The 14,192-nt window shown below is 36.7% G+C and overlaps 1 protein-coding gene across 5 annotated transcripts in view; it reads left to right on the forward strand.

Annotated features, from left to right (window-relative positions):
- Positions 1-14,192, forward strand: part of SMURF1 (SMAD specific E3 ubiquitin protein ligase 1) — a 59,418-nt gene that overhangs the window by 808 nt on the left and 44,418 nt on the right. The gene's annotated exons all lie outside the window — the stretch shown is intronic.

The following is a 14,192-nucleotide window of genomic DNA, read 5'->3' on the forward strand; positions in this document are numbered from 1 at the left end:
TCACCGCTTCCTCCTGCAAATCTCCTTACCTGACAGTTAAATTGGTTAGTCTCTAAGGTGCCACTAGTCCTCCTTTTCTTTTTGCAGTCTACCATTTGTATTTCTCAAGCTTCTTTCTTCTGTTCCTGTTCCTTTCCCAGTTGGCGTTGTCAAGTGGGAGGTGTGTGAAATCTGAAGTCCAGACACCACTGAACTGCCTCTTTGGCTTTTTTTTTTTCAATCAACTTTACATGTCTCCCCTCCCATTGTGTTTTGCATTTGCTCATTAGAGATCCCTTAACTGATGAATGTGTGAGTCCTGGTGTATGCATGCCTTATGGGGGATGGACAGTTCCTGCTGGGAAATATCCCTCTTTGGCAGTCTCCAGATGTCCTGTCCATTCCTGGCATCTTTCCTTTCCCCACAAAAAAGTCTGGTTTTGCTAGATGTGTTTAAAGAGTCATATTTTTCTGCTTGTCAATTTTGCTAGTGGAAAATCAGTTCCCCCCACCCCCCTTAATAGTTTATATGTTGTTAGCCCTAATTAATAATGAATTTGCTTTTTTCTGCAGTGGAGAGGTTCACTTGTTGGAAAACATATATTGGAAAATGAATCAAACATTTGTTTAATCTCTTTCAGACATTTTCACCTAATTCACTTTCCTACTTTGAAGTTCATGTTTGGTCATGAGGTTGTAGTGGGTACATCAGTTTGTTATACCCTTACAGAGCTGAATTACCTATTATTTTATAAAAGGTGCAGCCTGCACTGGCATTTCTTGTTTAAGGGAAAGACATGTGATTTCTGTTTCTAAAGATGACAGCATCATGAATTACTGATGAATAAAATCCAGTACAGGTTTTGAAAGGCAACAGGTACATCCATGATAGGATCTCTTTGATTGAAAGAACCATAATGCTATGCTACTGCGTGAACTTAAGATATATAGTTTTTGTTGGTACATAAAATATCATGGATTAATGAGAATATGGCATCAGTTAAGCTTTAATGATAAGCCTAATTTAGTTCCTAGTTACAGTGCAGTCAGTTATAAACACCTGCGTTAAAACCCATTTCCTTTTATAAAGTGCAAAGCTAGCTGATTTCAAATAGTATTTCTAGGAAACAGGGTGATTAAATATATGTTTCGGGGGGGGGGGGGAAGTAATTGGCTGGAAGATATCAGCTCATTATTCTTTTTGGATCTAAACTACTACTGGTTTAGAATTTAGGCTTTGTGAGAAAAGGGTTTTAAAGATAGAATGAGTGTTTTATGAAACTGTACTTTAAACATTTTTAAACGTTTTATAGATATTTGATAGTTTTATACTGGTGTATGTTAAATACATGCTCACAGATTTGTATAATTGTTTCTAAAACAGAAGTGCAGAACATTTTTTTGCTGATTTCAGAAGGAGTGGAGTAATTATTGTATAAGGGACACTGGCAGTCCCCTTCAGAACCCTGTACACAGCCCAAGTAAAAATTATTCTGAACAGAAGTTACTGGTTTTGCATTTTTTAAACTAATACTGCATCAGGTAGCTTGTATCTTCATTTTCACTTCTGGTTTGCATGAATCGACCTTCATAATTCAAAGCATTTCAGGAGATGCTGCATTTTTTGTTAATGGAGTAACTTTGGTGTCTTGTTTGAGCATAACGTTTTTTAAACTATATTGAGGGAATCTCCCACTTGGTCAATCTTACTTTCAGTTTTATTAATAACCCCGACAGTGAATTAAAATCGGCAAGATTTACTCTAAAAATAAATAATTACTTTTGGAGATTTGTCCCTTCAGAAGTATTAAACACATTTTACGTCTTGCTTCATTTTAAATGTGCTTGTTGACTGATCAACTTTGAGTAACTATAGCTAATATGCCTTTTGTTACTACATTCTGTTTTGTTGTTGAGAGATATAAGCTGAATTGAAACAAAACAGGACATCTTCTGTTTGATATACTACCTACATCATGTTGCCTTGTGACTTGCAATTTCTTTTCCTGTGATTATGAACCAGCTCTGTGGTTTTACATGAGCTGAAAATTACTATGTAAATACCACTTACATAGAAGATGCCTTCAAGGACCACTTCATAAATGAGATGTGAATATTGGTAGAATCTTTCCTGTGTTTAAAGAAATGAACTTCATTCTTGTACATACACAAACATTTGCATTAACAGAAATGTTTTATTTATTTTTACTTATCCCAAGTTCTCGACACTTTGACAATGATTAAAAACACAGCTACTTGTGGACAGGATCAGACACTGTGGGCACTGCCACAATGCTATCCATAAAAAAAAAAAGAGAATTGCAAATCCCACCCCCCGGTTTAAAACAAAACAACAAAAAGCCAGTCCATGGAATAGAATGATCCCACCTTTCACAGACCCATGCTCTCTGATGTCCCCCCTATACTCCAGACTTCCTCAAAGCCTGAGCAAATAAGGTCCTGGTGGAGGTAAGGCGTGCACAGGTTTTTACCATCATGTTGTCTGTTGCTTTTCAAAGCAACTCTGGACAACACAGTGTAAAAACATGTGTATATTAGTGTTGTTATCAGTGGTAGTGTAAGAATGAGAGCGTGCGCTCTCTTTAAAAAAAATAAATAAAAAAGCTAGGTGCTTTGGTGGCAGTGTTGGGAAGCAATTTCAAGGAAGAAAGGATAGTATAGCCCTATGGATCAGTTCTGGGGAAAGGGGTTCATGCATAAGAATCTGAGTGAAAGAAAATGCAAAGATCTTTATGGGCTGAATGGACAAGTTGGTAGTAGAGGCAATTCTAATTGACAGAAAAGAAAGGGAGCTGGGGCGGAGAGGAGCAGTGTGATAAAACATGAGCTGATAAGTTGGGAGGGACAGAATTCTGAAGGGCCTTGAAAAGTAAGACAGCCATTTTTAACTTGATATCATGGAGGTGGGGAGCCACTGGAGAGATTAAAGAGAAGGATGATATGGTCAGAGTGATAGGCAAGGAAGACTATTTTAACTGCATTTTGTACAGATTGGAGGGTGCAGTAAAGGTGTCAGTGAGGGTATAGATGGGAGTCCTAGCTGTCTTGACAGGAAAAAACGGTTGGATTTAGAAATGTTACGTAGGAACAGGCAACAAGATTTGGAGGCCGCCTGGATGTCTGAGGCAAGTGGAAGCACTAATAGTAGCGGAGAAAGGAGGAGAAGGGAGAATGGTGATACATACACCAATACCTTACAGTAAACCTTGGATGAAATTTGGAGTAGTTCAGGTGCATTTAGTGTATAAAATGAAATGATCAGTATATTTCAAAAGCATGGCTTCCAAACGTTTTGTAAGTAAACTCACCTGTAACTTAAACCTTTGGGGAATAAATTGACTTCAAGTTCAAAGTAAAATATTAAATTATATTTTAGATAGAATGCACTTACATTAGTGAAAAGGCAAATTTGAAAAGCACTTGTCACAAATGTATTAGCTTGTCTTGCTTTGGCTTCATTATTAATGTAATATTGCTTGCAGCAAAGTTAACTGATTGATCAATAGCAACATTGAGACCGGTGATCCAGACAGTTTTATGTCTCATTTTCAGAAATGTTGAATAGCACTGCACATCTGTCTTTGTCTTGTCAGAAGCAGCTATGTACAACATATTAGGTACTTAGTATTTTTCATACAGAATGTAGTATACTGGTTGTAGAAAAGGATTGTCCTGGTAGTGGTCTGACTATTATTATCCAGGGGTGAAAATTGAAATGGCTGGTTAATAAGCTCAGTATGTTACACCAGTTGGACAGGGAAATGATTTTGTTGTAAACAGTAGGGTGGTGGGGAGGGGCAGGGAATAACAGTTGAGTCACTACAAACTCTGGATAATAGCATGGGATTTCATCAAAATCTGTGACCAAAACTTTCTTACTTTTTTACCTCAATTTTTCTCCTGTGATGATTCTCAACCCCTTTACTGCAGACACTCTTCTGGGAGTCAGGTGGCTTTGTGGTTGGACCACTGGACGGAGTTCAGTCTTGGCTTTGTCACAAACTTCCTCTGTGACCTTGAACAAGTCACTTAATCTCAGTGCCTCGGTTCCCCATTTGTGCAGTGGGGATAATACTACTGCTTTTCCACACAAAGGGGCTGTGAGAGTAGTCATAAGATGTAAGAACGGCAATACTGGGTCAGACCAAAAGTCCATGTAGCCCAGTATCCTGTCTTCCGACAGTGGGACACCTTGTACTGGCCAGAGGGAATGAACAGAACAGGTTATAAATCAAGTGATCCATTCCCTGTCGCTCATTCGCAGCTTCTGGCAAACAGAGGCTAGGGACACCATCCCTGCCCATCCTGGCTAATAGCCATTGATGGACCTATCCTCCATGAATTTATCTAGTTCTTTTTTGAACCCTGTTATAGCCTTGGCCTTCACAACATCCTCTGGCAAGGAGTTCCACAGGTTGACTGCGTTGTGTAAAGAAATACTTCCTTTTGTTTGTTTTAAACCTGCTGCCTATTAATTTTATGTGTGTTATGAGAAGGAGTAAATAACACTTATTTACTTTCTCCACACCAGTCATGATTTTATAGACCTCTATCATATTCCCCTTTGTCTCTTTTCCAAGCTGAAAAGTCCCAGTCTTATTAATCTCTCCTCATATGGCACCTGTTCCATAACTCTGATAATTTTTGTTGCCCTTTTCTGAACCTTTTCCAATGCCAGTATATCTTTTTTGAGATGGGCGACCACATCTGCCCACAGTATTCAAGATGGGGGCGGTACCATGGATTTATATAGCGGCAATATGATATTTTCTGTTTTATCTGTCCCTTTCTTAATGATGCCCAACATTCTGTTCACTTTTTTGACTGCTGCTGCACATTGAGTGGATGTTTTCAGAGAACTATCCACAATGACTCCAAGATGTCTTTCTTGAATGGCAACAGCTAATTTAGACACCATGGTTTTATATGTATAGTTAGGATTATGTTTTCCAAAGAGCATTATTTTCCATTTATCAACACTGAATTTCATCTGCCATTTTGTTGCCCAGTCATCTAGTTTTGAGATCCTTTTGTATCTCTTAGTTAAGTCCCAGGGAGACAGCAATCTTGTGTAGTTTTGTATCATCTGCACATTTTGCCACCTCACTGTTTACCCCTTTTTCCAGATCATTTGTGAATATGTTTAATAGGACTGGTCCCAGTACAGACCCCTGGGGGACACCACTGTTTACCTTTTTCCATTCTGAAAACTGACCATTTATTCCTAGCCTTTGTTTCCTATTTTTTAACCAATTACCAATCTAAGAGGGAAGGTCCTCTCATATCCCATGATAGCTTACTTTGCTTAGGAACCTTTGGTGAGGGACCTTGTCAAAGGCTTTATGAAAATCTAAATACACTATATCCACTGTATTCCCCTTGTCCACATGCTTGTTGACGCCCTCAAAGCATTCTAGTATATTGGTGAGGCATGATTTCCCTTTATAAAAACCATGTTGACTCTTCCCCAACCAATTATGTTCATCTATGTGTTTGCCAATTTTGTTCTTTATTATAGTTTCAACCAGTTTGCTTGGTACTGAAGTCGGGCTTACCGGCCTATAATTGCTGGGATCACCTCTAGAGCCCTTTTAAAAAAATTGGTGTAATATTAGCTATCCTCCAGTCATTTGGTACAGAAGCTGATTTAAATGGTAGGTTACAGACTACAGTTAGTAGTTTTGCAGTTTCACATTTGAGTTCCTTCAGAACTCTTGGGTGAATACCATCCAGTCCTGGTGGCTTATTACTTTTTAGTTGATCAATTTGTTCCAAACCCTCCTCTAATGACACTTCAATCTGGGACAGTTCCTCAGATTTGTCATCTAAAAAGAATGGCTCGGGTTTGGGCATCTCCCTCTCATTCTCAGCCATGAAGATCGAGGCAAAGAATTCATTTAGTTTCTCCGCAATGGCCTTATCGTCCTTGAGTGCTCCTTTAGCATCTCAATCATCCAGTGGCCCCACTAGTTCCTGCTTCTGATGTACTGAATTTTTTTTTTTTTGCTATTACTTTTTGAGTCTTTGGCTAGCTGTTCTTCAAATTCTTTTTTTGGCCTTCCTAATTATATTTTTACACTTCATTTGCCAGAGTTTGTGCTCCTTTCTATTTTCCTCACTAGGATTTAACTTCCATTTTTTAAAGGATGCCTTTTTGCCTCTTACTGCATCTTTTACTTTCTTCAGACACAGTGGCAGTTTTTTGGTTCTCTTACTATGTTTTTTAATTTGGGGTATACATTTAAGTTGAGCCTATATTATGGTGTGAAACTCTCATAGTATGGTGATATGGAAGGGGAGGCATATAACTAGAGAAAAAAAAACGTAAATTTTTTTTTCTTTGTATTTGGTGGGTAAGAATCCAGAGTGCAGCTTTTGTAATAGGCCTGCTGATATCTTCATTGAGCTACCAGAGTGGGAATCCAGAGAACAGCCTTTTCTTATGGGCAGGCTCGTGGGTAACAAGTCTTTTTTTTCCCTCCATGTAAGTCAAGACCATCTCAAAACCTTTGTCCTAGTAGAAGAAAATTAAATTTTCAAAAAGAGTTTGCTTCAACATCCCCCTCGGGTGGGGGAAGTAGGAATAAAGTCGCCATTGTTCCTAACTCAGCTTTCTTTTCTCAAACTCAGAATCTTCATATAAAGAATATAATTTGGAATACTGTTGAACAATTTAATTACTGCTTTTTCTTCTTTTTATTATCTACCAGGCTAAGAACTATTCTTTTCTCACCCGTTCCTTTTAACGCTCTTTCATCTTGTATTTGTGTTTCTAAAACTGTTCTGAATGTCTTCTTTCTGTGTCTGCGAAGAAGTTAAACTTTTACTGAAAATTGGTTTCAATAGTGAACCACTGAACCAATATTGAAATGGCAGAAGTGGAGCAGATAAAACATCTTCATTATCATTTCAGATACAGAAAGTGTGAGATTTGCTAATTTTTAGTCATGTTTTCTGAAACAGCATTGAAGATGATGTATTCGTACATACACCACTTTTATTACTGATTTAGGGATGGAGTGGGACATGCTTCTGAAAATTATTTAGTAATTTCAATTTTGTAGTGTAGAGGTGGTTAAGTTTTACCTTGTGTTCCCATTTATACAAGGAAATTGACCTATTGCTGACAGGAGCTGGCAAACACTTTACCTGCTGCTGGTGAAACAAAAGTTTTCAGCATGGAGTGGTATCAGTTATATATAGCATGCTGAAGTTGGAACTCTGTGCTTCACAGAATACAAAAACATGCTCTCTGCCCCAGAGAGCTTACAATATAAATTTTAAACTGGACTTAGGCCTTGATTCAGTACAGCACTTAAGCATGTACTTAACCTTAAGAACATAAGTAATCCCTTTGTCTTCAGTGGGAACACTCATGGGCCTAAAGTTAAGCACATAAATCCTTTGGTGAAATGGGGCCACAGTTATTGGGAATGATTAACAAAGGTGGGAATAAGTCAAAGAAGGATGAAGGCTATGCCAGTTCAATACCGTGGTTACTTAATTTAGTCATGTGCACATCATGTGGTTCATTTAATGTTCTTTGGTATAAAAATAAGTAAGATGAAGATATAAAGTAGTGAGTTCTCTTCTCTATCTTTGCTGAATATGGTTCTCTACACTGGTTCCATTGGAACCAATACTTGAAAATATTTCAAGTCCTCCTGTGGACAGAATAAAATTCTGGAATGCTGCTGAAAAATTTTGTCTGTACTAGCACTTTAACCATATGCAATTTTGGTTCAGAGGGAACTGAAAACTATTCTCAGCAACCATTCAGCTTCCCAGTATGGACAAGGCATCTGCTATTTTGTTGCTGAAGATGGTTTGTCTCTTTCTACGCTGGTAGTTAAACTTTATAGAACATTGGTCCAGGATACCTCTTACTGACAATCATTGTAAAGTGCATATGTTTCCTGTTGTAGACAGGGTTTTGAGTTTGGTGTGAGTGCCTGTGGTCTGCACTGAAGTCTTTCTGAAAATCTGCCATATTTGCTTGACACCTCCCGCTGTGCTAGAAATGAGTGCTAGTGTTGACTGACCACCAGCTTTTTTGCTGCCATATTATCTAACCCTATTTAGAGCAGATTGTTAAAGACACAGTCAGTCCACATTAGAATTCCCACTGTTGCTAGTATTGATAGAGTTGGTGGAAGATTTTCACCAGTACCTCAGTGTAGATGAGGTCTGTGTACATGGTAGGAGAAGAAACTTGAATCTAAAACCTTGTTTAGCTTTCCTTTTGAAAAAGGAAAATCTGCAATTCCATACTCCAGTTAAATAGACTGTCTGCTTGTAAATTGTGATTCAAGACAATTTGATAAGAGAATTGCAGTGGCATTTTAGTAATTTCTGAATGGGAAATCAGAGAATATGTTCTGCCTCTTCTCACATCCCAGTAACTGCCTTGTGTAGACCTGAAAAGGCAACATTTTGAGCCTCCCCCACCCTTCTGTGGTGTGTGTGTGTTCGTATGGATTAAATTATTCTGTTTTTAAAGAGAGAGACACATCCTGGAAATATTTTTGGGGTGTCTAAATTGGAAGATATGTTCGTGACACTAACTTGGCTTAGATAGCAAAGTAGGGTTGTATTCTGGGAAGAAAACTGTTTAAAAAAAAATCTCACAAAGGGGTATAAATAGCTTGATACCTTCCTCTTCAGCAAATTATTTTTTTCAAGTTAAAGGCCAAAATTCATACTGGCTTGTTGTCAAGGTCACTGTAAGCACAGTAGTCAGAAATCCCTAAGGCCACCAAACTCAGAGCATAGATGGGTAGAGTAGGCAGAGCAAGATTTTTTTAACCTCTTTTTTTGTTTTAAAGATATCGAAATTACTGTGTGTAGTAAGGCAGTTTAATAAACATAAGTATTTAATTGGAATGTTTGTCCATCTATTTGTGGGTAAAACAGTCCACGGTTGTTTCAGAATAATGTTAAAATAATGCCTATTAAAATGAGTATGTGGTGATGCATGCTACTCCATCAATTCCAGCTGTGTTCTCCTCCATTGCAGCTGAAAGGAATTCTAATTGGCTGAGGAATGTCTGTAGCATCATGTATCAGTGAACCCAAAGGTTTAGGCTGGCTGTGGCATGATGAAGCAATTTAAATGTTTTAAGATCCATGAGTCTGACTCTTGCTCTTACGGTTTCTTGAAATTGTGACAAATCCTCTGCAGCTAGGCGCTTATATTATAGTAACTTTCTATTTTATTCTTTAATTTCTAATACTCAATTAGAGTGTGATGTAAACAATGTAAGTTTGAAGGAACACTGTCAATTCAAAATTATCAATTTAAAAAATGATTTCAGATATACTGTCTGTCATTAAGTTTCCTTGCCAGTGTTTATGATCTTAGTTATATTTACCAAATACTTAGATTTTTTTCTCTCCCCAATGACTAAAAGATCTACACAAACAGGGGAGACTGACTATGCAGGAGAATGAAATATACAAAAAATAAGCTGAAAAGTAAAAGATAGTGTTCTCTAACCTTTTAGTTAGAGTATCTTAGCTCTTATCGGTAATATAGGTTTTAAAAAAAATCAGATGAGTGATTTTTTTTTTAACTTGATAGTCTCTCCTTGTAAATTTTGCAATTTAGCATCTTTCAATAAAGGGGGGTTTATTATTGTACTTTTGGGGAAAAGTATAGAATGCTCATTATGCTTTTTGTATCTTTGTACTTCAGTCTTCTGATTATACTTTCACTCAAATGATTAGATTAAAATAAAATGCAGCACTCTTCTGAAGCCTCTGTAGTTCAGCATATTACTATCTGAAGATTTGCATCTCTTGTTTCCTTTACAAAATGGCAAGATAAATCTGATTATGTTGATAAAGGAGGTAATATATTTTGTTTGAATAGTAAACTTTTTGGTCTCTGGAGTGTGGAGTATATTACAATAAATCTTTACATTATATCATTAAGTTCTAGATAAAAGAAAGTTGTGGAAATGTATTTTAGACAGCTGGCATTTGATTCGCTTTGTACTCAAGATGACTATTAATGTAAAGCTGAAATGTTTTTTCAGATGCTGAGTGGTGCCTGGCTTGCATCCAGTGTATGTACCATGCTTTTGAAAACTCTGGGTTGAAAACTCTGCCCCTTTGATCGATACTATTATATTTACTATAAATCCCATGGCAAATACTACCCAAAAAGCTTTTTGAAAAGAGAGAGCATTTTGTGAAACTAACACTCCTAATTGTTATACTGAAAGTGCAAAGGCTAAAAAGTCCAGATTTTTAAATGCATGTGAAGAGCTAAATGTACTGTACCTGGCTTGTGCTACATTTACTTAAGTCAATAGCGGTTTTGTATGCATAATCACAAATGCTTAGTAGTACTTAATCCAGCTATGTAATTTATATGCTTTACAGTGATAGGTATATTTTGGGTTAAAATCTCCTGTGCTTGCTTTTCAGCCCAAAGATAATCATAATGAGAAAGTTTGGTAAATTTATATTTGTGTGTTTTTGATTAATCAGTGTATATAACAGTTTTTTTTAAATGGACCTGATGCTGCACTCTAACTGAAAATTATGTAACTTCATTCTTCAACAATGACTAGTGTTAATAGCTTTTTTGAATACATCTTAGACAGATATTCTTTAGAAGTCTTTGGAAACATCAGTATATGATTTTACACTCAAGCTTACAATGCAGAACTCCAGTTTTACACATGCAGTTCAAATGTGTGTCAGATTCAGGGATAATTAATATTTGATTGTTAAAAGAAATTATTTTAAGAATAATGGAGAAACCCTGTTTAACAAGAGTCTGTCTACACTATAGCAGCGCAGCTGCAGCATCACAGTGTAGATGCTTCCTACATCAATGGAAGGGGTTTTTCCATTGTTGTAGTTAATCTACCTCCGTGTGAGGTGGTAGCTAGGTTGATGGAAACATTCTTCCATTGACCTAGCCATCTCTACAGTGGAGGTTAAGTCAACCTAACTGCATCACACAGGACATGACATTTTTCATGGCACTGAGCAATGTAGCTAGGTTGATCTAACTTTTTTTTTTTTTAAGTGTAGACCAAGCCTATGTATCTGAACTGTTTTCTTCTGACCAGGGTATGTGAGCACAGGCTCGTGTTGTGATGTTAACCTTGTATTGAATGTTTGCCAGTTTTGTTGGGTTCTTGAAGTAGCATTTACTTTGGCATTGTTAGACAATAGCTGAAATATCAGCAGTGTCCCTCTTTTCTTTAAGATGGACACAAATAAGGTCAACCTAGCTGTTTAAGGTGATTGTTTTTAACAGGCAGTTCTCTTATCTCTAATTTTCATATTATGCACACTCTCATTGTTTGTAAATGTCTTATTGAAATAGTAGACTCCTCAAATACTTTAGCATCAAGGAAAGAAGAAACGGATGGGTGCAAAAATAGTAACGTACCACAATTTTCTGGATCTGTGACATTTTCTGAAAATTCTGTGATCTTGATTTTAAAAACCCTCTTTCCATTAGGAAGAGCACCTCCACTATGTGAAGTGATATACTGTTGCTTTGTTAACCTAGACTTAAAATTCTCTACCACCAAACAGCAATGGTACTTATCTCCTTTATATTTAAAAAGCTTAACAAATGATTGTTATCCCCAATTTACAGCTGAGTACTGAGGTGCAGATATGTGAAATGGTAAAAGGGGTAATTTTTGTAAGATTGCCCAGCTAAATCAGTGACAGAATTAGGAATGGAACCCAGTTCTTTTGAGACACAGTCCATTCCCTGTCCCCTGGACCATGATGCCAGCAAAGATATATATTTGCCCTTCTTTCATCACTTTATTCAATTCAGGTGTGAAATTTAGTACTGGCATGAAGCATTTACTTGGTAATGTGTGGGGGAGTTTTTTTTCTTCAACTCAGAAGTTAAATGCAAACCAAAAGCTTATTAATGTAACATTAAGTTTACAAATTTAAAAGCATATCAGAAAATGAAAATGATAGTTTTCTTTTCAAGATTAATGTACACTTACATACTGTGTAGTGAAGTATACATTTAACGGTAACTAGTCATTTAAAGTGTTGTAGTAATACGGGCAAATTAATGTTACATTGAGCACCATATTTTTTCATTTCTTGACTTCAAGGTTAAATTTAAAACCTGAATGTTGTATTAACATAACACTTTTTATTCAATAAGTATTGTTTAGATCTGTGTGTATATAAAAATATGGGCAACAAACATAATCAGAGTTGTTGTAATTCTCCTGTCTACTCTCTTCACCTGCTGGCAGTAACCTTCTTGCCTCATCTTGCAGGACTTTTGAAAACAAAATAAAAATGTAAAAGGTCACTGTTATTTTCAGTTTTTAGTTTAAAAATTAAATGCCCTCTCATTTAGAGGCCTCCGTTCAATAGCAAAGGTCCACCAGTATTTACGGAGCAAGTTTTGCTTCCCTGTATCTGGATTGTTTGAAACTCACATAGTGGTGTAAGCCACGGTAGTGATTTTCATTCTTCTTTGACTTGTCTAGCCATAGTGTTTTGATATGCGTTAGTGGAAATTAAAAATTATAAAACCACCCATCAAACTGAATTTGTAAAAACTTGCTTGGGAAAATAAGTGTTCTAAGTAGTCTGCAATCCAAAGCATTTCCTGTTCTGCATGCTTATCAAGCCTGTGAGCTCTACTTCCAAGCTGAACTAGAACAGATTTGAGAATTATTCCTAGCTGACTGGGGATGGGGTAAAAGGGAAGGAATAAAACAAAATTTCAGAGAAAATAGTACCACTTTTTTATTATTATTTCAAGCTACTAAACGTACAAATGTTGTACACAGAAAACGCTTCATACTTTTGGGAGACCAAAAGAAAGAATTACTGTTCATTTGCGGAGGTGTGAAATGATATAAATGTTGTTTCAGAGTAATATATATAAATGTTGTTGGAATACTTATTTGTGTGATCGATCCAAAGACTCTGTACATTTTGACAGAACAGCTTCACTGTAGTAATCCGCATACCAAGAAAAAACAAAATGGCCTACTTGTTTCCTGGAATTTTTCTGCATTCACGCAGTTGTCAATCAGCAATTAATTGTTAAATAAGGCTGTTATGCTTTCAGATGCCTGAGTGGTGCTCCTTTTATGGTTGTAGCAATGGAAAGAATCATGTTGGAAGTCCCACACCTGGTCTTGAGTCTGATTTTTCTTTTTAGGACTATGGAGTCTAGATGTAGGAGGCTGGAAAAAGTGGTCCAGGGAATCAGTAGGTACTTTATTGCAAGACTTTTGGCCAGCATGACTCGTCCAGAGAACCAGAAGCTGATACCTGTCAGTTTTATAGGTATTCATTAGTTCTATATAGCAGCAGTGAAAAAAGGCAGTTCTGGTCAGATTGCACTCTTCCTCAGTTTGGCAATCCTGTAAGCAAGAGCAGAGGTGCTCTAGAGCTATCTGTCTGCAGACTTCAGAAGGTACCCTAACTGCTATGTTCATAACCATAAGGGATAGAAACTTAATTTTTTAAATGTAAGCTTTGACTTTGCAGAAATTGATAGTCACTAGGACAATTTCCTACTTACTTCAGGTGAACAGTTTTGACACGACATTTAGAACCCCTCTTTGTTGTCTTGGTAGAATACTATTTAATTTATCTTTTCCGACTACGTCCTTCAAATATTGATTATTTTTTTACATGTGCAAAGTGCTCTACAAAGATCTCACTAGTTCACATTCAGGACAATGCATCAAATTTCTACCATTCTGCAGTAGTTTAGAATAGCTTGTGCTTTTTTTTTAAACACCATATTATTTCATTTTGAAGTGTTCTTTGTGTGTTCCTAATAAGGAGTGGAACAATGTTTTCATACTTTTTGAATGTGGTATACGGAAGTTTAAATTTTTATCGGTTGTGTACTGAATTCTGCCTGATTTGGCTCTTTTCATCCTTTCAGTTTTAGTGTTACATGTTCTAAGTAGGTGTGTCCTTTGTTTTAGATGTTTGGGTTAGAAATCAGACATTTGGGGTATGAGAACTATGAATATGACATGAACTGAAGCAGTAGGTTAGGATTGAATATCTTGGACTGTTCTGTGGAAAAGAACAATTTAAAATTATTCTGTTGCTAGTGTAATTTTTAAAATGATTGAGTGTGTATAGTAAAGCTGTCATAACAAGTGCAAGTACATTAAATAGGTTGAAAGTATAATGAGGAAACCCATCTTTCTGAG

This window comes from Lepidochelys kempii, chromosome 10 (assembly GCF_965140265.1).
Source record: "Lepidochelys kempii isolate rLepKem1 chromosome 10, rLepKem1.hap2, whole genome shotgun sequence".
Lineage (NCBI taxonomy): Eukaryota > Metazoa > Chordata > Testudines > Cheloniidae > Lepidochelys > Lepidochelys kempii.